Consider the following 23,779-nt stretch of genomic DNA (forward strand, 5'->3'; position numbering starts at 1 on the left):
TAAGGTGTCAAGTGGTGTTTGGTGGGGGTGGAACGCATCGATAGCAATGCCAGTGGGAGAGCGTCTGGCCATTTCAGTCCTGTGGTAGCCACTATCTTGGCAAGTTTTAGCTTTAGTGTGGCATTGTGTCGCTCGACAAGTCCAGCAGACTGGGGGTGGAAGACTGCGTGGAACTTTTGCTTGATACCCAGCCCCTTTAAGATGAGCTGGATGACTTCGGCTATGAAGTGGGGGCCATTGTCGCTCCATAAAATTCGACAAAGGCCGTAGCGAGGGAAGAATTCTTTTAACAGTACTTTTGCAGTGGCCATAGCAGTGTTATCACGGGTTGGGTATGCTTCCACCCACTTGCTAAATGCACACACCACTACAAGCACATATTTCAGGCCTTGGCATCTGTCTAGTTGGATGTAGTCCATCTGTAGGACTTCAAATGGGTGATTGGGAACCCCAAACCCTCCCCGGGGTACCACAGTTCCTTTCCCAGGGTTATGCTGCAGGCATATCAAGCATTGTTGAACCAGACGTTTGGCGGAGTCTGTGATTTTGTCATTGTGCCAAACTCTGGAGACAAGTTCAATCATGGGGGCTGATCCTATGTGAGAAGGAAAGTGTGCCATAGTCAGTATGGGAATCAGGTACGAGTCAGGTAGCAACCATTTGTTTGTGTCTTTTGTCAGCCAGCAGCCTTCATCGTCTTTTAATCCCACCCGTGCCCATTCAGTCAATTCGTGTTGTGTGCTAGCCATTTGAATGTCCCTAGCGTCGGTCCATTTCTCTGCTTGTGACCTGGTCACGTACATGCGTGTCATCGTCCTATTTTCAGCTGTGGTTCGAGCAGTGATGTCGGCTAGTGCATTTCCCTGTCCAATAATGTCTGTCACTTTCTTGTGTGCCTGGCATTTGATAACAGCAAGTCTTTTGGGGAGAAGGACAGCTTCAATCAGGGCGGAGACTAAATCTCCATGTAAGATGGGAGTGCCGTGTGAGGTCAAGAATCCCCTTTCCTTCCAAAGGAGCCCAAAATGGTGAACCACCCCGAAGGCATACTGGCTATCGGTGTATATGTTCGCCGTGGTTCCTGCTGCTAGGATGCATGCTCTTATCAGGGCAATCAGTTCCGCTGCCTGTGCAGATCGTTGTGTAATGCGGGCTGTCTCTACTACAGTTCGGGCCGTGGTGACTGCATAGGCAGCTGAAGTGGTGCCATCGGGGAGTTTGATGCAAGAGCCGTCCACCCACAGCTCTCCGTCAGGGTCAGGAAAAGCCGTGTCTCTGAGGTCAACCCTACTTCTAGTCTGTTCGTCCGTGAGGGTCACACAGTCGTGTACTGGGGGTACATTGGGATCGTTCTCTGGTAGGGGTAACAAAGTTGCCGGGTTCAGTGTGGTGCATCTTTCAGGGTGATATGGGGTGCGAGCAGAGTCAGTTCGTATCCAGTCAGTCGGGCACTCGTCAGGTGTTGCGTCTTGGTTTGGTTCAGGAGGGTGTCAACTGCATGGGGTACTAGTACCGTGAGGGAATTCGAGAGCACGATCCCCTCACTCTGTCGGATAGAGATAGCAGCGGCAGCTACAGCTCGAAGGCAGGCAGGCAAGGCTCTGGCTACGGGGTCAAGAGTGGCAGAGAAGTAAGCGCATGGTTGTTGCTTTAGGCCAATGGACTGGGTCAGGACAGATAAAGCGCACCCCTCCCTTTCGTGAGTGTAGAGGGAGAAGGGCTTTGTGTAATCGGGGGTACCTAGGACAGGGGCCGAACAAAGGGCATCTCGTAGTTCCGTGAAGGAGGATTGGCATTCAGTGGTCCAAGGGAGAGGGAAGGGGACATCTTTAGCTAGCAGAGAAAGCAGTGGCTTCACAATGAGGCTGAAGTTTGGTAACCACTGTCGGCAGAAGGAGGTGAGGCCTAGTAGGGAGCGGACCTGTTTCTGAGTCTTTGGGACAGGGGTTTCAAGAATGGTTTGGATCCGGTCGGGGGTAAGTTTCCTTCCGTCTTTGGACAGAAGGTGGCCTAAGTAAGTGACCTGGGGTTGGCAGAATTGCAGCTTCTCTTTGGAGACCTTGTGGCCATTTTCCGCAAGGAAGTGCAGGAGTTGAATGGTGGCTGTGACTGCTAGTGGAGTGGTGTCGGCCGCCAAAAGGATGTCATCGACGTATTGTACTAACACCACTCCATCAGGTAACTGGACCTGATCCAGTTGTCTCTTGAGGGCCTGGCTGTAGATGCTGGGGCTTTCTGTGTAGCCTTGGGGTGCTCGGCAGAACCTATATGAGCGGGCTTTTAGGGTGAAGCCGAAGAAATATCGGCTGTCTGGGTGGATGGGGATAGAGAAAAAGGTGTTTTTAAGGTCAATGACAGTGAAGGTGGTGGCAGTAGAAGGAATCAAAGTCAGGATAGTGGTGATGTCCGAGACCACGGGGTACAGGGGTACAACCACTTTGTTGATCTCTCGAAGGTCAATGATGAAGCGGTATGCCTTCTCATCTCCCTCTCCTTGTTTCTTGATGATGGGCAAGATAGGGCTGTTGCAAACGTTGCTAACCACTTCCTCTACCACTCCTGCGTCTATCAGTGACTGAATAATCTTTACCAATGCCTTCTCGCCCTCGGGCGATATCCGATATTGTGGGAGTTTTGGGAGTATTGCGTCCGGTCGAACAGTAATGTGCACTGGGTCAATCATCATGCGTCCTGCGTCCGAATCTGTCTTAGCCCACAGATACGGAGGCAGAGTGTCAAGTAGGGACGAGTCAGTGTCGGTGATGGAAAACATGCGTCGGGAAGGGCAATGTCTAAGCAGAATGGGGTTGTCGTACAGGAAAACTCGAACTCCGTCTTGGGAACATCTAATAGTCGCTCGGAAATGCTTCAGTAAGTCAAGTCCCATAATGGCGTCAGGAGTATTGGCAGAAAGCAAAAACGTTGTGTCAGTGGTATTGTTCTCTAAGTCGAAGGGAATCGGAGTGGACAAAGGGTTAGTGGAGGGCGTTCCATCGAAACCTATCGATGTCACAAGTGAGCCAGACAAGGGTGCCCTTGGAACCAGTCGTTTAGATAACGCACTACGTGTTGCGCCAGTGTCTACCAGAAATGGAGACTTTGTACCGAGGACCTTAGCAGTGACATAAGGACCTTGCTGGTCAACATAGAGCTCGACTGGATCCCTCCCTTGCCCTTGGCAGTCCTATGCGAAGTTGTGGGCATCGCCGCAGTCAGACTGCTGGTATTGGTTCTGTCTGGGTCGGTCAAATGTATTTGGTCTGTTTGATCTATCGTTAGTCGTGTCATTTGTGGGCCCCCGTTGCTGTCCTCTATTTCTCGGTCCACCCGCTACGTCCTTGGGGTCCCTATTTCTGTTCATCTCCAGAAGAACCGGGCACTGGGATTTCCAATGGCCGAATCCTTTATAGAAGGCACACTGGTCCTCTCTAATGTCTGTACGTCCAATGTGGGGTGTCGAGGTGCGGTCTTTAGGAGGTGCGTTCTTAGGGACATTCGTCTGGTAGTTTCCTTTGTATTGCTCTCGCCCTATAGTCACCCCTTGCAATTGTGCAATCATCACCCTTTCTTTTAAGTCTTTCTTCTTTTTCTCTGTTGCCCTGTCATTTTCATTTTTCTGGTGTTCGTAATATTGGGCCATCTGAAGGATAGCCGCAGGTTTGGAGGCCGCCCAACTACTCTCGCTGGCCTGTAGTTTCTGGGAGACCTCCTGTGACAAACCCTTAACATAATTCTGGACAAACAGATGGTGTCCGGTTGCAGTGGTCATGTCCTGGCCGCTGTAATCGGAGAACACCGCTTCAAACCGGGAGAAGTAGTCCGATACGTCCTCCTGGGGTTTCTGACGGCAAGCCGTTACTATCGACCAGTCCACTTTCTTTTCTGGAATCAGGGTTTTCAGTTTCTGTACGATTTTATCTGGGAGGTCTAAAATGGATTTCAAAGGCTTCTGTCCAGGTTCTCGTTGCTTATCTATGCCATCGAGTTGTGACCAGGTATGTCCGAACAGCTCAAGGTGGTCGACTTTCCGGATTTGCTTCCACACATCAGCTGGCAGACATAACCCGAAAAACAAGTCGATGTCAGCCAGGGTCATAATCGTTGAACCTAGGGCTGTACCTAATTCAGTATAGAAGGCAGTGGGGTTTTTACGTAAATCAGGCAGAGATTTCCGAAATGTCAGAATATCTTGCCGATCCCATGGCTGGTAAACCCAGTTGTACACAACCCTCCCTCTTGCATCTTGGTGGTTGACGTCATCGTGAGTTCCTAGACCTCGTGGAGGAACCCAGTAAGGGGCAGCCTCTCTTATTGACATCATGGTGCTAGCTCGCTCAGTTTGTGGTTCGGTTGCTACAGGTGTCGTGGGTTTAGCTTCCGATTCCTGTTCAGTGAGGTGGCGGAAAACCTCAAGCGAACGCGTAAGGAGGCCCGTCACGTCACACTCGCCCTCGTCCCCGATATCGACCTTCCTATACAGAGTCGTTAGGCTCTCGGGACCTTTGTCTCGATATCGGTCCTCGTACGCATTCAAGACATGGTAACACAGTCGTACGGCAAAATGTCGTCTGTGGCTCCCTGTATACGTGTTGAACATGTCCGTGACATGCTCTTCACTTTACTTTCTTTCTACCAATGTCCTCACTACCTTATCAATCCCTGCTCGCTCATCCTTGCTTAATCTGTTCGTTCTTGCGGAATCAGCCTTTCGGGTCTCAGGGTCATCTCGCGCTGCCGCTTGTGCTGTATCTAATACAAGGGGTTCGGCCGGCACAGAGGCCACGGGGGCCGAAGCTCTGGTACTACTCTTGTCTGTGCTTGGGGGTGGTGGGTGCTGTGCTAAAGGTTGGGAATGGGCATATGGAGGGGGCATGTAGATGATCGGAGGACCTAACAAAAGATCATCGTTGGCTCGCTGTTTCAAGGGCAATTCAGGATAGAGCGTAGAGGGTGTTCTAACCGGACACTGGCTTGATGTTTCTACCTCTAGTTTCTGTTTGGCTTCCTCTCTTTCCTTAATCTCTTCTTCTAGTTTCTGAGCAGCTAGGTGGGCTGCCTTTCGCAGCTCTTTTCCCAACCTACTCTCATTTCTCTTTTTACTCTGTTTGGTTTCTTTGCGCCACATGCCGAGACTATCAAGCATAGTGGGCCTTGTCTTATGTTTACTAAGGGCTGTTTCTAGTGCGCTTATTTTATCCTCATCGAAGGATCCTATCAGTGGCCATTGACTTTCTCGATCCTTTTTCGTATATTTATGCCACAGCTTGCTATAAGCTATAGCGATTAATCCGTGCTTCATGAACATGTCCTTATTAGGGGTGCCTTCCAGGGGAGCCGGATGGTTCATCTCTAATAAGCGGTCCGGGCTAAACAGGCTACCAATCAGTGGGGAGAAGATAGGCATGACGGATTACAACGGGGACAAAAGTCTGCACTACCTATCTTATCACTGCGTGCAAAGACTAGACAGAATATTTCTATTCTTCGTTGTTTGCAGGCGGTGAATACCTCAAAAGAACCAATATCGAACAGTCAATGTTTGGTCAATCAAACAATCAATGGGGAGAATAAGTAGGCACGACGGGTTACAATGGGGATAAAAGTCTGCGTTACCTACCCTTTCACTACCTGCAAAGAGAGAACCTGTTCTTCCCTGTTTGCAGACAGAGAATCTCCAGAAAACAATCCACGAACAATAGTTCGGGCCAAACAATCAATCAGTGGGGGAGGAAGATAGGCACGACGGATTACAATGGGGACAAAAGTCTGCGTTACCTATCCTTCACTGCTTGCAAAGAGGGAGCCTGTTGTTTCTCCGTTTGCAGACAGTGAATCTCCAAACAAATCAACAAAAGAGTAATACTAGTATTTTTCAAACAATCATTTCGCAATTCGTCGTCTTTACACGACCTTACCCGGACCGCATGGACAGTTTCTTGTCTTCCGAATCCAGTGCCCGATCGTCCTCTATTCTTCGTGATCTTCGCGGCACTCCTGATGGTTCCCAGTCAGGACCGTAGATCACTCGAGAGAGGTCTGTTCGGAACCAGTGAAGTTCGGATGATCGGCTGTCAGACGAGGGTCTATTGGACAGGAGCTCTCCCGATCGTTGCAGTCTTTCACTCTGTCGTCGGGACCTCTCCCACTGGATCCACGAGTCGCTGATGGGCCCCACGTTTGGGACGCCAATTGTGGAAAAAGGTAGGGCCGAATGACCGTTTTCGGAGTTGCCCAGCGTTAACCGCCTCTATACCCACTCAAGTTTCCAAACAAAGAGGCAGGCGCTGGAGACTGGAAGGCAGGAAACAGAAGTTTTATTCCGACGGAGCAGAACACATTAAATCAGACAACAGGGTATCTTCTCGAGGTGCTCTAACCGCATCTCTGAGGCCTGGCCTCTTATACACAGGTTTACGATCTTTATTGCATGTCACACATTCTTGTAATGCTTTGAAGTATGAAAGGGCATCCTCGGAATCCCCGCTTCAGGCCCGTTCCCACACACATTTACAGTTGAAGTCCCCATCCCGGTCACAACAGGTGATGATTGTCGCACAGCTGGACATTCCGCTGATTCACGGAATGTATGAGGTTGATCGGATCTCATAGGGTGGGGGGCTTTGATTAACTTGAGGATCCTTTGATGGGGGAAGCTTCCTACTATACAGGGGGGGTAATAAATAGTATCCGCAGGGCCAGGTGGTGGCCTGAGAACGAGTAAGACAAACGGGCCCACAGGAAAAGGGGGTTTTATCAAAGGACCCGGGACCATGAAAGGAATGAAGGGAGGTGTCGCGCTGGGAACAGGATGGGGTTCCGAGGCAGAGCTGCGCTGAAGAGGGGTTTATGACCCAAGGCATGTGAGAGCGGGGGCTGTCGGCGTGTGGGGGATGCATGCGAGGTCAGGAGAGAGAGAGAGAGACGCGCTGGCTATCAGCGATGGGCAGAGAGGCCATGGTACTCAAAATGGCTGCCGCTTACGCGCACGAACGGGCTCGAAAAGGGGGCAAGATGGCGCCGATAATGTTGACGCTGCAGCCTAAGTTTTAACAAGCGCTTCACAACAGACACAGCCTGTTGCAGCTTGGCCAGCTGAAAAAGCAACAGGTGGTCGCTAAGGGTGACCTGCTGATGTGTCAGAAGTCTGGTAGAAGGCGAATTTGGTGCCTGAGCACCCTCCCCACGGGGCCACGAGCATTGGAAAAATGGTGCCCACATGTATGAGGATACGCACCCCCCCTTTAGCCTAAGTGCCAAGAGCGGTTTTAATTGGTGCCCAATTTATTCGGAGCGCCCGGAACGGACACCGACCGTGTGTGTTGGAGGCAGCTGTTCGAAGACATTTTGCAGATATTAACCGCTAGTTTGTAGTAGAGACTGCTACGCAGGGTTTTAATGGTTGTTTGTTTTCTCCGATGCGTGGGGGCAGAATAATAGGTTTATGTTTGTTCTCGCATGCCGATTCTGGAAGGAGAATGCCTTTTACGTTGTCATAGATTTTTCATTTAACCCATTCAAGGTCCGCACGTAGCACGCTCTCCGCGACCGCCCGCTGGTTCCCTTGTTTGGCACGTTATCCTATACTATGTTTTGGCCCGCTGGTACTTCTCCGAGGGGCCCGGATTTCTGTTCAGATAGCGTGTTCACTGCGCCCGCTATGTTTCTCTATGGGTTTGGAACTCGCAGGTGGGGCATTACCTCCTCTGCTCCCGGAGGCTGAAATTGGAGCGCCGCGGCAGGCCGGAGGCTCGGGTTTGAATTGTGGGGCTGGCATGGGTCATGGGCCCACGTTCTGGGTGGGATGGCCATTGTTACAGCAATTATGGGGTCCATAGTTTGTTTCCTGCCGGGGCGAGCAGGGTTGGCCGTCGACTGAGACAAGCCAGCTGCTCGGGCCTCCTGTGTGGCAGAGCTATGGAGTGCGCTTGGCGGTGGGGATGTTTAGCAGCAAGGGAGGTGGCGTGCATCCCCGAGGTGTTCGCGACCTCCCCCCCCCCCCCCCCCCCTATTGATGCCACGGATAGGCAGTGTCCGAGAGGAGCGTAGCACGTCGTGCTCCATGTGAGTTCTTTTGATCTCAGCAGCTTGTTGGGAATGCTATGATCCTGCCATGGTGGCCTGCCTTGATATCCAGTGCATGGGAGGTGTAGCGGGTACGGGGAGGCTCTTCCCTTCGGGAGCGTTGTGTTTGGAGGTAGAGTTATACCCGTTGTCCCTGTATTGGTCATCTCGACCCCCCCCCCCCCTACCAGCCACATTTGTGTCATTTGTCCTGTTCGGGTACAGGGAGCTGCTCTATTCTCAGGGCCGGCATCTCGCAGCTAACCGCGGCGGTGGCATACCAGCACTCTGGGGATGTCGTGGCTCATGGGGGGTGTGTGTGGGGGGGGGGGCAGTTAAGTGAGCCAAGCCGGCTGCTCCGGCAATTTTGGTGGCAGAGCCGTAATGATTCACTTGTGTTACTCGATGTGCACAATTTCTGTTGATTCAAGGGAACCGGGTTTGGGCTTGTTTGACGCTCCACATCCCGCTGCAGTTCACAATCATGTACTTGCGCTTATTTATGCCTTTATTAGCGCGGACTGTACCCGAGGGTGTCAGAGCGCTTCACAATGGGAACAGAACTGATACAGGAGAGCACGATAATGACCACATTACACAAGCAAACGCTAAGCTACAGGAAGCAAAGTGATATACGTGAGCTAACAATTCAAGAGGTAGTAAACGGTGCATTTCAGGAAAAAGTGCATGTGTGCAAGTTTCAATTGCGTACAATGTACAAGTAGAGGTAAATTAGTGCAATAAAGTGCAGACACTCAAACACAAGAACAATCGTTACGCAGGAAATGGTGGCACTTGTGCATGTACCGGAAGCAAAGACATTGTAAGGGGTAGCATACAGTGTGTTACAAGAGGAAAGTGACGTGTGCTTGTTACAATAGAGTACCTGACACAGGTAGCAGGATAATACTGCAATAAATGGCAGACACTCCAACCACAAGAACACACTGGGAAGACACCTCCGTAGTCAAGGACAATAGAATTTTCCATATTAAAAAGGTCTTCCGTCAGAAGAGGGCATGAATTAAATTTGGAGGTGTCTTTGAAGGAGGTGAACTTTGAGGTCAGTTTGAAGGCCTGGGATGAGGAGGTGTTTCTGAGAAGAATAGTAAGGGGACGAGTTAGGAAGTGACTCCTAAATCATACACCAAGTGCAATGGTCATTATCAGACTTAGCAAGTGAATATTGACTTACGTTTCTAGACACTACATTTCTGCATCAGGCGCTGGGGGTACACAATTATGTGTCCCACCCAACACCTTATGATATTGTATTGTGGGCAAACTAGTTCTCGTAACTGACCAACAAGCTTGGCCTCTGTGGCATGGGGGGCATTGATGGCCCTGTCTCATTGCAGAGAATCCATATTGCTATAAGGAGGGGGGCGGGGCTTCTAATGGATGTTTTATGTCTCAAATGTAGGAACCGCCCTACTCGCATAGGGGTCCACCTGAACTGTGCATAGTTGGTAGCCCCTGTGCAATAATTGGATGTTCTCTCTTGTAAAAACAACTGATGCGTCTGGCCAATTTGGTGTTTTACTGGGCAGTAATTGGGGTGTTCTCTCTGTAGGCAGTGGCAGAGTGTGGGCAAATCAGGCATTCCCTGTGACAAACATGAAATGCGTTGTCTTTTAAACAACTGGTGTATCTGGGCATATCATGCATTCCATGTGCAATTAGGGAATGTGGGGTTCTGGGGCAGCACGTCCAGGATTGGAGTGTAACCTGTTTTCTAATTTCAGGACAAACGGATCAAGTACACAGGCACCACTCTGAGAAGGACAGGTGGGAATGGAAGCAGGAATGGCCAGGGGTGCTCCGGGCTTGGAGCCTGAATGCTGTTCCTGAGTTAAGTGCTCTTGGGGGGCAAGGTGACAACATGGTTTCTGACTTCTTGTAGGGGAAAGTAGAAGCAGTGTTAAGCGTGGCGGTTGAGCATTTACCATGCCCCCCTTACATATCAGCCCCAGTTGTGCTTATGTACATTATGCAACTGTTGGCCGCAGCTCATGGGTGTCAGGAGGGGTAACCACAAGGGTAGATGGGCAGAAGACTGGTATGGTTTTCATTGGTGGGGTGCCCAGGGGTCTCCTCCAGAACTTATTTGAAGGTCAGTACTTGTGTCACACTATAGGGTTGCACACAGCGGAGGAGAGGGCCTGTCCAGGTGGGCAGAGGCAACGGTATTGTCAAGTGTGGACTTCCCTATGCGCGGCTAGGGCCCGCCAAGATCTCGAGGGACAGTTGCCTTCGGCCCAGGGCATCCTTTTAGCCTTAAGGGGGCCTGGTTTGCTTCTCTTGATACACTGCTGTGGGATACAAATGGGTCAGTTCTGTTTGGACGTATGCTCCGTTGGGTAGAGCTTCTTAATGGAAGGTGTGTGCAGCATGGACCTTGGGTAGCCAGCTCAGGCTTGCCCCTGGGTTTGGAAGTTGATGTGATGGGCCTAGGGGTGCTGAACCATGTGTAAATGATGTAGTACAGCATCTAGTTTACCAGTTCGGTATAGGACCATCATTAACAACAGCAGCTTCTTATATGGATAGCAGTATAGCCTCTTTTAGTTCGCCCAGGGTTGGGGCGAGCAAGGTCAGCAGCTCGGCAGACGGAAACGGAGTAGAGAATAATCATATCCGGGACAGAGCAATGTGCACTCGGCAGTCAAGCAAACTAGTTTAAATAGAACCCTGATACACTGTCGGGAATAAATACAAGGTTATGGGCTACACATAAATAGGCCTTTCTGTGTGCCGGGGGCGCGAGTGAGCCATTCCCAGGACGGTGCGATTGGCCTTGACAGTGCTGAATTGGAGGGGATGGAGAACGAATAGGGACATCTCCAGAGCACAGTTTCCAGTGATACTTGAGAGGTTCAGGGACATTTCTGATCAGTTCACAGTCCTGTGGAGTTGCAGAACTGATAGGGGAATTTGGTTGCTGGGCAGCATTTCTGCCCAGAGGAGGAAAGGACATGTCCCTGCTTGAGCTTAGGGAGGCCTCTGAAGTGACAGGCTGTAGGTCACTGGGTCTAGAGGGTCACTGACGCCGCTTTTGAGGCAGCTCTCTTTTCAGCAACTTTTGCGCTGGTTTTATGTGGTTCATTGAGAATGGGGAGCTAGTGGCGAGTTCCAAGCAGGACACACCAGGAGTAGCCTTGTGCAGACTGGTGCTGTCCTGACAGGCGAGGTCCTGACTCTAAGGTTGAGGAGATCTATAACGGACCAGGAAAGGGCAAGAAAAGTTATATTGTTAAACAGGTTGGAAGTGCCAAGTACTGCCCAGTGCGCCTAGTTGCGATATACCTGGCACTGCGCCCCCCCCCTGGTGAGGGGCCTCCGGATGCATGCTGATGGGACCCTTTGATCAAATACCAAGTACAGCGCATAATGGAGGTGTTTGGTATTCGCAGGCAACAAGGTCCAGGGCAAGCGCTTTTGCAGCCACTCCTTTGGAATAGGGACAGCAACCACTGCTTTTCAGGCCGGCTTGCCAGTGGAACACATAAATCAAGCGGGGCGTTGAGAGTCAAGTTGCTACAAGAATTACATACGTCCTTAAAAGGCAGGTTTAATCACTGACGGTGAATTTTGATGTGCCGTTGTTGTGCGACTTGGAGTCTGTGTAATCATGTGTGCAGTGTTTGAAGAATTTGGTTGGTGTACATCATGAACGATGTGTAAAACATCTGCCTGGGGCACAGGGGCCTGCTGCACATGATGAGGAGCATTTTGTGCGAGTTGAGCAACTTGCTGGGGACCTGTGAGTTATGGTGGTCTGAAATTACCCCAAGGCTTTATTGGCGGGGCGTAAGGACAGGGGAGGCGATAGAGACCTCTAACCGGCGGGTCAACAGCCCTATGCACAAATTCACTGAGCAACATGGATTTGGTTTCATTAGACAGGGGTTGCTACATGCAAAATGCACAGGGTGCTTTGACGAAGATGGTATACACCTATCAGAAGTGGGGATGGCCCTCTTCTGCTAGATTTAGCGGAGGCACTAGTAGCAGCAGGGTAATTAAAAGATCACTAGAAGGTGGGGGGCTCTGGGGCGGCGGCAGCCACACCCAGAGCCATGGCGGAGTTACAGGGTGATCCAACGCTGGAAGGTACAGAGGGGTACCCTCTACAGGAGCACAGTAAGGGTGCGAGAGCCAATTATCCCCAGGGAGATCCTCGGTGGGATCTTGGAGGAGTGACGGCGCCCCGTTAGTCCTTCGGGTGGTTGTGGACCTGAGCAACCGGGGGTTGCCTGCAACGCTCCGCCCCCGAGGGGGAGGAGCGTGAGTAAGGGGTAGACTGGAGGTCTGCCGGGGGTGGGGGTTAGACACCCCCCCCCCCCCCCCAATATTGACAACGCCCTCGCAGTTAACACCACAGGGGGAGGTTTATGGCTCATCAGGTGGGCAGGTCGCGAGGGGCGGCCTGACCCTGGATCGCCTGTAAGATAACCCAACATGTTGGCATAATGTTTATGCAAATAAAGCTGCAACAACTTTCTCCAACAAAAACATTGTGTGGTGTCTGTTATTTGGGAAATTGTTGTGAGCGGTTTGGAGTATAGGCCGATATTGGCACTATGTCTATGCATGTGTGTTTCTGTGTGTGTGCATCTGTGGGTTTGTTTCTGCACGGTCTGGCGATATCCATCCGTTGTTGCGATTGCCAGCCACTATCTCACCCCCCCTGCGAGCCACTCCACATGCGTCCACCACCATCCTCTGTACTTCGATGTACTTAAACCCGCTACCGATTAAGATGCTTCAACCAAAGCCAATTATTTCCAACGTGCTGCAGGCATCACCCACCCCCTCGGACTTCGAGCCTGCAACCCGCCGCCGCACCATTAACCGATCGCTACGCCAGGAGTAAGGCCCCTCACCTCGAGAATCGCCACCAGCGCCGCCGGGCCCGTGGATGGGCAAACCGCTTCAGCTGCGCTTCACAGGCAACCCCCAGAGGCAAAGAGACAAAGAGGGCTGCTCCCTCGGGACCCGCATTTTTATCGCCTTCGGGGAGGGATTTTACACGCACCACCTCAGCATCTCACATTACCCTGAGACCCTCCCCGTGACGGCTTCCCGGGAATAGAAACCATTACTTAAGGCCTGTAAGCCCCACTAACGGCCCCCCTCCCCTAGGCGCGGGGGGTGCCTCTCAATACATCTTATGTGCGAGCGTGCATATTGTGTGCATCTGTCTCATTGTGAGTCTTTTTATTTTGGTAAGCATCGGTCGGAAGTTATCCAAATGCATATCTGCATCTAGTATGGTTGCCCCTATATTACTGCATAAGTAATTACCCATCACTCTGAAGGTGGGCCATAATAGGGTACTCCCACAGTGTATTCTACTCTGCATACACATCCAGTGTCCTGACAATATGCGGGTGCTCCCCACTTCAGATCTCCGGTATTCCATTCCCAAGTGGTGAAACTTTCTGGTTCCATCTTCTTTACATTCGCCCCTGTCCGGCACGCCCACTTGCTCTCGACTTCAGCCTGTCTCTCTGTCTTTGACTGTCTCTGCCTGCGGCTGGTTCTCTCCCTTGTACTTTCTCCCTGGGTCGAGCATCCCTGCAGTCTTACAAATTCTGATTTCTCTGCATTTTGTGAGGTTTCTGAGGAGGGAGAGGACAGGAGTGTTAGGACGGAAGACAGTAGAAGAGATCGTAGTGCTCTTTGAAAGATTCTGACCCTAACAAAGGAAGCTTCATAATATCTAACCGGCTTTTCTTTGCTTCTGACAGGACAAGCTAAGAACTGAGCAGCAGAAAATTGAATCTGAGTTTGAAAAACTGCGGCAACTCCTGAAAGAAAACGAGCAAACACTGCATGAAAAACTGGAGGAGATGGAGAAGAAAATTACCATAGTAGAAAATGCAAATATTACCAAACTGTCAAATCAAATCACCTCCTTCAATACCCTAATAATGGAGATAGAAAAGAAGTGTGAGGCGCCAGCGTGGGAATTTCTGAAGGTGAGGCGCGTTTGGTAAATGCAAAAAAAGAAGGAAGTGAAATATTTGTACTTTGTGTGCAGCTTAACATGTATGAGGGAAACATGCATGATCTGACCGGCTGCATGCACAGTGACACCAAGCACCCTAACAGCCGCACACAACATACATTATCTTGTTTATGTTGACCGCTCATCACAACATATAGACGAGGGCATTTCAGGAGACCCCTTATAGTGTTGCATGCATATCAATAACATAGCTATATATATGCAGGAGATTGCAAGACACCAGTCCATACTCTTGACAGGAATTCACCTATGGTGACCATGGAGCAAAATGTGAAAAGGCATGGCAAAACCTGATAACATAAGGAGGGCAAAACCAGCAGAATTCGGGGTTAGGGCACAAGATTACCAAAACATGGTGGCAAAATACTTCACCATTCAACTCAGCCCAGGTTCTGTTTTATTTATCTATTTATAAAGTTTTATATAGCGCGAACAAGATCCAGAAGGATATCCAAGAGCTTTACAATAAGTTGGTGGAGATGACAAAATGAAATATACACAAGAAATGTGGAAAGAGAATACCCTACCCCCCCCCCAAAAAGATAAACAGTAAGCAATAGTATGCATAAAAGGTACAATATTAAGCAGACGATCTGGTCTGTGACTGATAGTTGTGCCATGGAGCTAGGACCCAAGAGATGGCCACAGACACTCCACATAGCCATTTCACTTTACAGTGACAAGCTGTACTGACTGCCCCCATTATCTTGTGCTCACTGAACAGTGAACGGCAAGGCGCCCCATTCCAAGAATGTAGTTTCTCTGATGGGCCATTCGCCTGCAATTATGTATCAAGAATATAGAAATGTGATGGACGGAATGCTTGAATTAATCCCAGCCGCTAGTAATTACACTCATCCATATTCCATTCCATCATTTTTGTATGCTTCGTTGCAGTTATGTTTCACATTGTTGGCTGCAAGATGCAGTATTTTATGAATATAAAAGAACAGCTGAATATATTCATCAGGGCATCCATCATCGTGTCCTCATCTATTGTATTAGACAGACATGTAAAGATCTTATTTCAGGTTTAATATTTGAACCAACAAATGAGGGAACTCGCGTACATGGTCACAAACTCAAGTGGGTCCACCTGCCTCGAATCCATGGAAATATTCTTTCTATCTCCTCATTCCTGCTTAAACTGAGACAAAAAACAAAGAACTTCCACACTTTTCTCAGGAGTTTAAAAACCTTTCTGTTCTGGGCAGTAACCTTTCTCCTGATGTAGATGTCTGCAGCCTTTCTCTAGCAGTGCCCCTTGTTATGGCCAGCAGTAAGCATGGGCGAATTTTGCGAATCTCGCGTTCGCGAATTTTGCGGATTTGCGAACTCGCAATCCGCAAATTCCCGCGAATTTGCGGATTTTTTTTTTTTGTTTTCGCCCGTGTTTCTGCCAGTTCGCGAGGGTTTTTACAATTTCGCAATTTGCGAACTTACCTGTCGGGTCGCAAGTTTTGCGAACTTGTTGTTTCTTTGTGTCCAGCCTGTTTGGGACACTCTTCTTCACCACTGCCACTCTCTGTCACCACTACCACTCTCTGACTACTCATGCCACCCTCTGGCCCACCCATGCCACCCTCTGTTTCATCACCACACCCTCTGGTTGTCCAGTGTACATTATTTTCGGCAAAGCAAAGCACACCTTCCCTGCCTCAAGTGACCTGAATTAATTTGGGGCTGATTAATGTGTCACAGAATATTTTTTTAGCTGGCACCTGCTTCCTTAGTGCTTCCTGATTAGTGATCTTTTGCACTTGCTAAGTGCTTTCATTGTTGCAAAATTAGTTACAACACCTGTCCTGCCCCAACTGACAATAATGAATTAGGGGCTGATTAATGGATTTTAACTTCCAGCCTGGCTCCTGCTTGTCTCCCTTAGCTGTAATTCAGGACCTTTGTGGCATATGTGTAACTATTCTGAGGTTCAGAGCAGGGTAACATTATAGTTGCAACTGGCAACTGAACTCTGGAGGGGCCCCTCAGGAAGCACTACAGGAAATGGCTACTAATGATGAGCCTGAACTTTTGAACCTGGTAAGTAGTTTCAGTTTTGCTAAGATCGTATTTCTGCAATTTAGCACTTACTCGCGGGGTGCGAAGTTGTACTGGCAAGCCGCGAACTCACGCGAACAGTGCGAGCAAGCCATAAAATCCGCTGCTCGCGGATTTGCGGATTTTGCGGGAGATTCGCGGATCTCGCGGATTGCGAATTTACCGAAAATCCGCAAAATCCACGAGCGAAACGGATTTTCCGCCCATGCTTAGCCAGCAGTGCCCCTTGTTACAGCCTGCCAACAAGAAATATTTCAATTTTAGCATGTCAACATTTACAGGGGAAATTGAGCAGTAATACCTTTTATTGGAGGGAAACTCATTCTTCTTAATGAAGAGGGCTACTCTTGCCTTGTGCTAGGATATGTGAACCCTAGCCTGTTCTGTTCTCCTCTCACTAGGTCGTCGTCTTGGGGACATTCTAAAATCTTCTCTGTGAATGCATTCCACCCATTGCTTACCATTGGCTTTGTGTTTTGTAACACACATTTGCTTGCTTTCTATTTGCTGGCTTTATTTGTTTTAGGCTTTCCAGCTTGAGTTTGTCCCTCCTGTGAAGAACAGCCTATTCACTGTATTCGTCCAGGGCTCGTTTTCTGTAAACAGGCATTTACATCTATACTTTATCTTGTTACATTAGCTGTGCATTCAATGACCGAGGTCAAATGTCAGTCTCTGTCATCCGAGGGACCTTGGTGTTTCCTTTTCTTTCCCTGACTTCAAAGTGAGAGGATTTAAATGACAATCCTTGTTAGAAATGGGGGTCTCTAGTTGGCACCTTCAATGTCAAAGTAGCGACCCTTCCTTCCTTAACACTCCTAAAATATCCCCTGCTCACCCCCCTGGTAGCTTGGCACAAGCAGTTAGGCTTATCTTAGAGGCAGTGTGTAAAGCATCTGCACATAACCAACAGTAACACAGTGAAAGCACTACACCAGTTAAAAAAAATATACAACATTTTTATATACTTAAGACAAGACCAAAAATGATAAAAATCCACAATACAGTACTTCAAAATCTTCAGTTATCAAAATAACCTTGAAAAACAGTTCCCTCTGGGGCCATCACGGCATTGTGAACAAACAAATCCAAACCGTTCTGGCTGACCGCGGCGTCGCAGGCCAGCTACAGTGTTGGGAAGACCCACAAAACAATACCTTTAGAAATGCAGGGCGTCGGTGACCTCTCTTGAGCTTTGAAGGCACGGCGTCCACATGCGTCGGTTCCGGAGTCAGTGGAAAGTCACACGTGTTGCAGATTGAACTCCTCGCGGTTAAAGTCCGGAGAGCTGGCGTCGGGTGTTGCGGTGCAAAGTCCAGCGGTGCAGTGTGCGATGTCCTCAGGTCGTTGTGGCGGCGTCAGATGGTGTTGTCTTTGAGACCAGGGTCACGGTCAGAAGTGTCGCAGTGCTGGCAGGTCACGGTGCAAGCAACAGTGTCATCATTCCTGAAGTGCTGTTGTCTGCTGAGGATTTGGAGTCGCTGGCGTCGGTAGGCTAAGGCTGCAGTGTAGCTTTACGAGCCATGCCCTCGAACCACTGTGCAAGCAGCGGCGTCTATTTCGGCATGGAGTGGCGTCTGGGATACCAAGGCAGCGTCGTGAATCGAGGCAGTGCGGTGTCCACAGGTCACAATGCAAGCAGTGGCTTTGTGGTGGCCTCAGCAGGCGTCGTCGGTGAGACCAGGGTTGCGTTGCCACGGTTCCCTCTGCGATGTCTTCAGGACACTGAGTTAGCAGAGGCATCATAGACTGCGTCCAATTGCTTTTCCTTCTGTTACAGCACAAAACACACAGTCTCCAGTGCTGAAGCAGAAGAACTTGAAGTCTTTGCTGTTCCTGAGACTTCTTGAACAAGGGGCAAGCTATACCTCAAGCCCTTGAAGATGCTCAAAGAAAGAAGTTGCAGAAAGTTCAGTCCAGTCCTTTCACTTTCCAAGACAGAAGCAGCCACTGCTGACCTTCACAGCAACACAGCAAAGTACTCAGCAAAGTTCCTCCTCACAGCTTCTCCAGCTCTTCTTGGCAGTCTTCTTGTTCCAAAAGAGTTGTATAATTCAGGGGTTTATGCCCCACTTTTCATAGGCCAAAATCCTTTGTCCTCTCAGGCAGAGAGTGTCTGTGCACAGCCAGTACCAGTTCTGTCCTCTCTCGTGTAGCTTCTGGCAGGAGGTGGAGGTGGCATTGTCCGACACAGACCAGGCCAATTCAGGTGAAAGGACATCTCCTTTCTCCCTACTCTATGTGCAGCCCAGGTCTATTCAGCCCTTTCCTGACCCACCTAGACTATCTAGAGCAACTGCTCCTCCCCAGCCCTTGTCATCCAAAACCCAGCCAATCCACAAACCCAGCAGAGGCCTAGTGGATGACTGAGCAAGAAAATACCTACTTTCCAAAAGTGGTATTTTCAAACATAGAAGGTAAAAATCACTTTTTCTAAAAGATGCATTTTTAGATTCTGAGTTCAGGCATACTAAACTTTATTTCTCTACCTAGCTCCCAGGTCCAGTTATGTTTATAAGATGTTATGTTTATAAGATGTTATAAACAAACTCCCAATTCTGACCTATGGGAACAGGTAGCCCTGCAATAGTGAGAAATGAAATTAACAGTAATTCGCTATCAGGACGTGTCACACACACCAGGGCATGTCCTACCTTTCACATACACTACACCCTGACCACGGGGGTACCTTGGGCCTACTCTAGGGGTGACTGACATGTAAGAAAATGGAAGATTAGGGCCTGGCAAATGGGCACACTTGCCAAGTAGAAATAGCAGTCCCAGACTACACACAGCCTCTGCAATGGTTGGCCAGAGTTAAATTTACAGGCTGTTTTCGTTGGTGGCACAATCCAGTGCTGCAGCCCACTAACACCATTTGATTTACAGGCCCTGGCACACTCAGTGAACTTTACTAGGAACTGACAAGTAAATCAAATATGCCAATCATGGAAACCCCAATCCATAACGCAGTTTAGAACAGGAGCATTTGAACTTTAACAATGATCATCACTGAGAAAGTGCGCAGAGACACTAAGCCAGCAAAAACAGAGTCAAAACCGGGAGGTCTGAAAGCAAAAACTCAGGGAAAACACGCCAAACGATGCCAAGTCTGACACATGTCTCCTCCAGCTGAAAGTAGTTCTCTTCACTAAGGCGGAAGAACCTGGACAGAGCATCTGCGTTGGCGTGTCCTGTGCCAGGGCGGTATTCCTTAAATTACATTCCCTGTAGGGAGATGGACCTCTCAACATTTTTGGATTTGCACCCCTCATTTGCATCAACAATCTGAGGGGCATGTGGTCTGTCTGAACCCGGAAGTGAGTTCCAAACAGTTAGGGCCTTAGCTTCTTCAGTGCCCAGACCACAGCACAATCTCCACTTTCTATGGCATCACCCGTAACTGGTAATGTTCTTCTGGGGTTGATAATGCTGACTTCTCCTTTGCCCCATCGGTTAAGGCAGTGAGCCAGTACCCAGACGTTAAATCAAACGTGCCAAGTAACTTGGCAGCTCCCAAACGATCAATGTACTCATCAGCTCTGGGATGGGTTGCCATCAGTCCTGGTGATGGCATTGAGCCCACGGTAATCCACACAAAACCGCGGTTCTAGAGTAGCATCGGGTGCAGCAGCCTTGGGGACTAAGACTACTGGCCCGGCCCAAGGACTGTTGCAGGGTTCGATCAGCCCTAACGTCAACATCTTGGAGACCTCCTCTTTGATGCTGCCCCTGATCCGGTCAGTTAACCTGTAAATCTTGTGCTTTACGGGACGGCTGTCGCCAGTGTCCACGTCATGGGTACACCAGTGAGTAACACCTGGGGTCAGAGAGAACAGTGGGAAAAACTGTACCAACAACTGGTGACAGTCACTCTGCTGCTCTGAGGTCAGTGTAGGGAAGAGGATCGCACCTTCCACTGACCCATTGTGCTCTTTGGTGGACAAGAGGTCAGGGAGAGGTTCACTCTCTTCCACCCCATCATCTGTCGCAAAAAGCATGCTCACTTCGGCCCTCTCAAAGTGGGGTTTGGGGCAGTTCATGTGCAGGACCCTCAAAGGGTACCTTGGAGTCCTCAAATCCACCAGGTAGGTGACATCACCTTTGCACTCCACCACCTGAAACGGCCCAGTCCACTTGTCCTGCTAGGCACAAGGCTCCACTGGGGCCTTGACCCACACTTTTTGCCCAGGTTGAAATTCGACCGAGTGGCATTCTGGTCATACTACTTAATTTCTTCCTGGCTTACTTCTAGGTTCGCCTGAGTGAGTTTCCCGAAGTGGGCAGTTTGGTTTCTGAAGGCCAGTATGTAACCAAACACATCCTGGGGAGTTTTCCTGGGAGCTGCCTCCCAGCTTTCCTTCGCCAAACTCACAGGTTCTCTCACAGGGTGACCAATCAGAAGCTGAAAGACTTCTGTGGCACCTCCCTGTATGCAAAGAAAAGGCATGGCAAGAGGACATCCCACTTACGCCTCATGGGTTCTGCTAGACCCTTAATCATGCCCTTCAAGGTCTGTTTCTTTTTTTGGGGAGTTTTATATAGTGCGAACTAGACCCAAGAAATCTGGTATGAGAGCGCTTTACATAGAACCAGTTTCTTTACACAAAAACACATTCCTTTTTCTTGGGCACGGGGAGATTAAATGCTTTGTCCTGAATCACAGGATGTTTAGCTTTGTTGATGAGATTCGAACCCGGTTCCCCAGCTTCAGCGTCGACCGATCTAGCTGTAAGGCTACATCCTCTCCCTGTTGAATCTCTCCACTAAACCGTTACCTTGTGGGTGGTAAGGAGTGGTGAACTTGTAGGTTACACCACACTCTTTCCACAGGGATGTCATATAATTTGGATATGAAATTGGTCCCCCTGTCAGAAACCACCTCTATGAGAACCCCACGTGGTAAAAGATCCCCGTTAACGTCCGTCCTACGACTGGCACCGTCGTTGTACTGAGAGGGATTGCCACCATGTACCGGGTGGCATGGTCAACTAAGACCATGATGTACCTGTTGCCCATAGCTGTCTTGGGATCCAGTGGCCCCACAATGTCCATCCCCACCCTTTCAAAGGGTGTTCCAACAGCTGGAAAAGCTTGGAGAGGAGCTTTGACCTTCCTCCCACTCTTTCCACCTGCCTGGTAAGTTTGGCAAGACCTCCACTCCCTCTCGGACGCTGGTGTAGAGGTACCGACGGACAGAGCGGAGCCTCCTTCTCCCCGAGTGGGTGCCGGGTGAGGTGAGGCACACTCCCACAAAATGCTGGGAGAGGTTGCATAATTGGACAACCTCCAGAGTACATTTGGGTTCAGAGTATCTGGTAGGAAAAATCCGTTATAACAGTACACAGTCACTATTTTTAATTTTTCACTTAAATTGCAGTCGCTATTTCCACCTGGTCCTGAAGAAAGCTTGGACCCATTGTCCATGTAGCTGAAACATGTCGACCTCAATGTACCATGCTACATAGTTATTATTTAAAACTATCTGGCGTTGTTTTTAAAGTTTGACCCTAGGACCATACCTATTAAACCTATTTTTGGTCCTAGTAGTTAATTTTATCTTCACTTTTTTCTTTCACACATTTTCTCACTAGCACTGCACTCCATTAGCACTACCTGTGAAGCACTGTGGTCTAGAAAATTATCTCCAAAATCCATCTCCGCATCACTACTAGGTGCGTTGGGTGAGATCTGGATTTATGATCTATCTCCCACGTGACGATACTCCACCAGATGGGTGGGCTGATGGGAATTTTTTTCAGCCCAGTGCTATCACATCTGTGTGTTTTTGATGGACTCACGGTTCTAGATCTGACACGACACACAAACAGTCTTGTGGGCCAGGCTACTCCTTTCTTTTTTGCTAGTAATAATAGGGGCTTGAGCTGCCTTGGTCGTTAAATATGCCCTTTTGACCCTCCTCACATTATTTTTTCAAGACCTACAATGTCCATCCGACTGCCTTTGCATTTTGGGCCAGAAGAAGTGGGTGACTAGCCTGTCAAAGGTCTTGTACCGCCCCAAACGTCCTGCCAAAGGAACGTCATGAGCCAGACCCAGTAGGAAGGTCCTGAAGCGCTGGGGTACTACCAGCACACGGGCTGACCCAGGCTCATCAACTTTAGGCTCACTATACAGGAGACCATTCTCCCAGTAGTTCCAAAGTGATCCAGAATGATCACCAGTTGCATGGTCTGCAGCCTGCTGTCGCAAACCCTTGAGAAAGGGGCACTCTTTCTGATTCCTGCAGAATTCGTCCCTGGTGGGACCCCCTTCTTGCTGCCAATGAGTCAGCTCAGAGATGTCCTCCAGTTCAGCTACCTGTTCCCCCTGTAGGCACCGGGGTGTCCCCCTCAAGGTCAGCCTCCTCCCAGTCAGTGGGAACTTCAGGGGCCAGTATCCCGCGCCCCCTGCCCTTTCTCTTGGCAGGGACCTGGGTCACTTTTTAAGGCTCCAGGTCTATCTGACCACCCTTTCTGGCCGCCATTGACTGAGTAGACACTCATGCCCTTTCTGGCAACCCAAGCATCTCCAACTGAGACCTGAGCTCAAAATCCTTCCACAAGGACTGCTCCAAATCGTTACCAAGCAGACAATCTACAGGCACAGTCATTTTATTTTATTTATTTATAAAGTTTTATATAGTGCGAACATGATCCCGCAGGATATCAGAGCGCTTTACAATTGTGGGGAAATGAAGTTAACAGTTGCAGTACATGTGTCAAGTAGGAGCACAGACAGAATCACATATCGAAATAGAATTCACAGGACAAGAACAGTTAAAAGTACACGGGGTCAGCAGAATAATAAGAACATAACTGGTACGTATTGAGATGGAATAGCATCCAGCGCAAAGGCTTAAAGGAGTTGGTCCAAGTCATTAGAGCGGACGATCCAGCAACCTATTAGGGTAAGAACTTGTTCATAAGGAATCTTTTTACTTCCAATTTGAAGGCATCCTTGGAGGAGATTCTACGTATTTCCGGTGGGAGAGAGTTCCAGATCTTCAGGGCTGAGCCGGAGAAAGCTCGGTGGCAGGTTTATCTTTTTGCGAAAGATCTGAGGTTTCAGGAGGAGAGAGTTGGCACTCCTAGAGGGTCTAGCCCCTCTGGCTAGTTCCAGTTTTTGTGCTAGATAACTGGGGTTTTGAAACGGAGGGCTTTGTGAGATAGCCAAGCAATCTTTAGCTGTATTCTTGCTTCGTAGGTTAGGCAATTTAGGGATTTAAAAGACTGGGGAGATGTGTGCGTTTCTTTTGTACCCATAACCAGTCTGGCCACCATATTCAATGAGGCCCTTAGTGGGGCCAAGGTATATCTGGGGAGACCAGAGTGTAGCACTGCCATAGTCCAGTCTTGGCAACACAAGTGCTTGGACCACTTGTTTGAAGTCCGCTTGTGGGAGGAAAGGTTTGAGCTTCCAGAGTATCCTCAAAAGGTGGTTAGCTCCCTGGCATACATTGCTAATATGAGTCTTCATGTTCAAGGGCTTGTCTAGAGTGATTCCGCGAGGGATTTAGCTGAGTGGATAATGAGGGAGGAGCAGTTGAAGGCGGTGAGTGATTCATCCAGAGGTCTAGCTTAGGGGTGTGATTTGGAGGCGAGATAAGACGGAATTATGTTTTGG

This window comes from Lissotriton vulgaris, chromosome 5, assembly GCF_964263255.1.
Source record: "Lissotriton vulgaris chromosome 5, aLisVul1.2, whole genome shotgun sequence".
Classification (NCBI taxonomy): Eukaryota; Metazoa; Chordata; class Amphibia; order Caudata; family Salamandridae; genus Lissotriton; species Lissotriton vulgaris.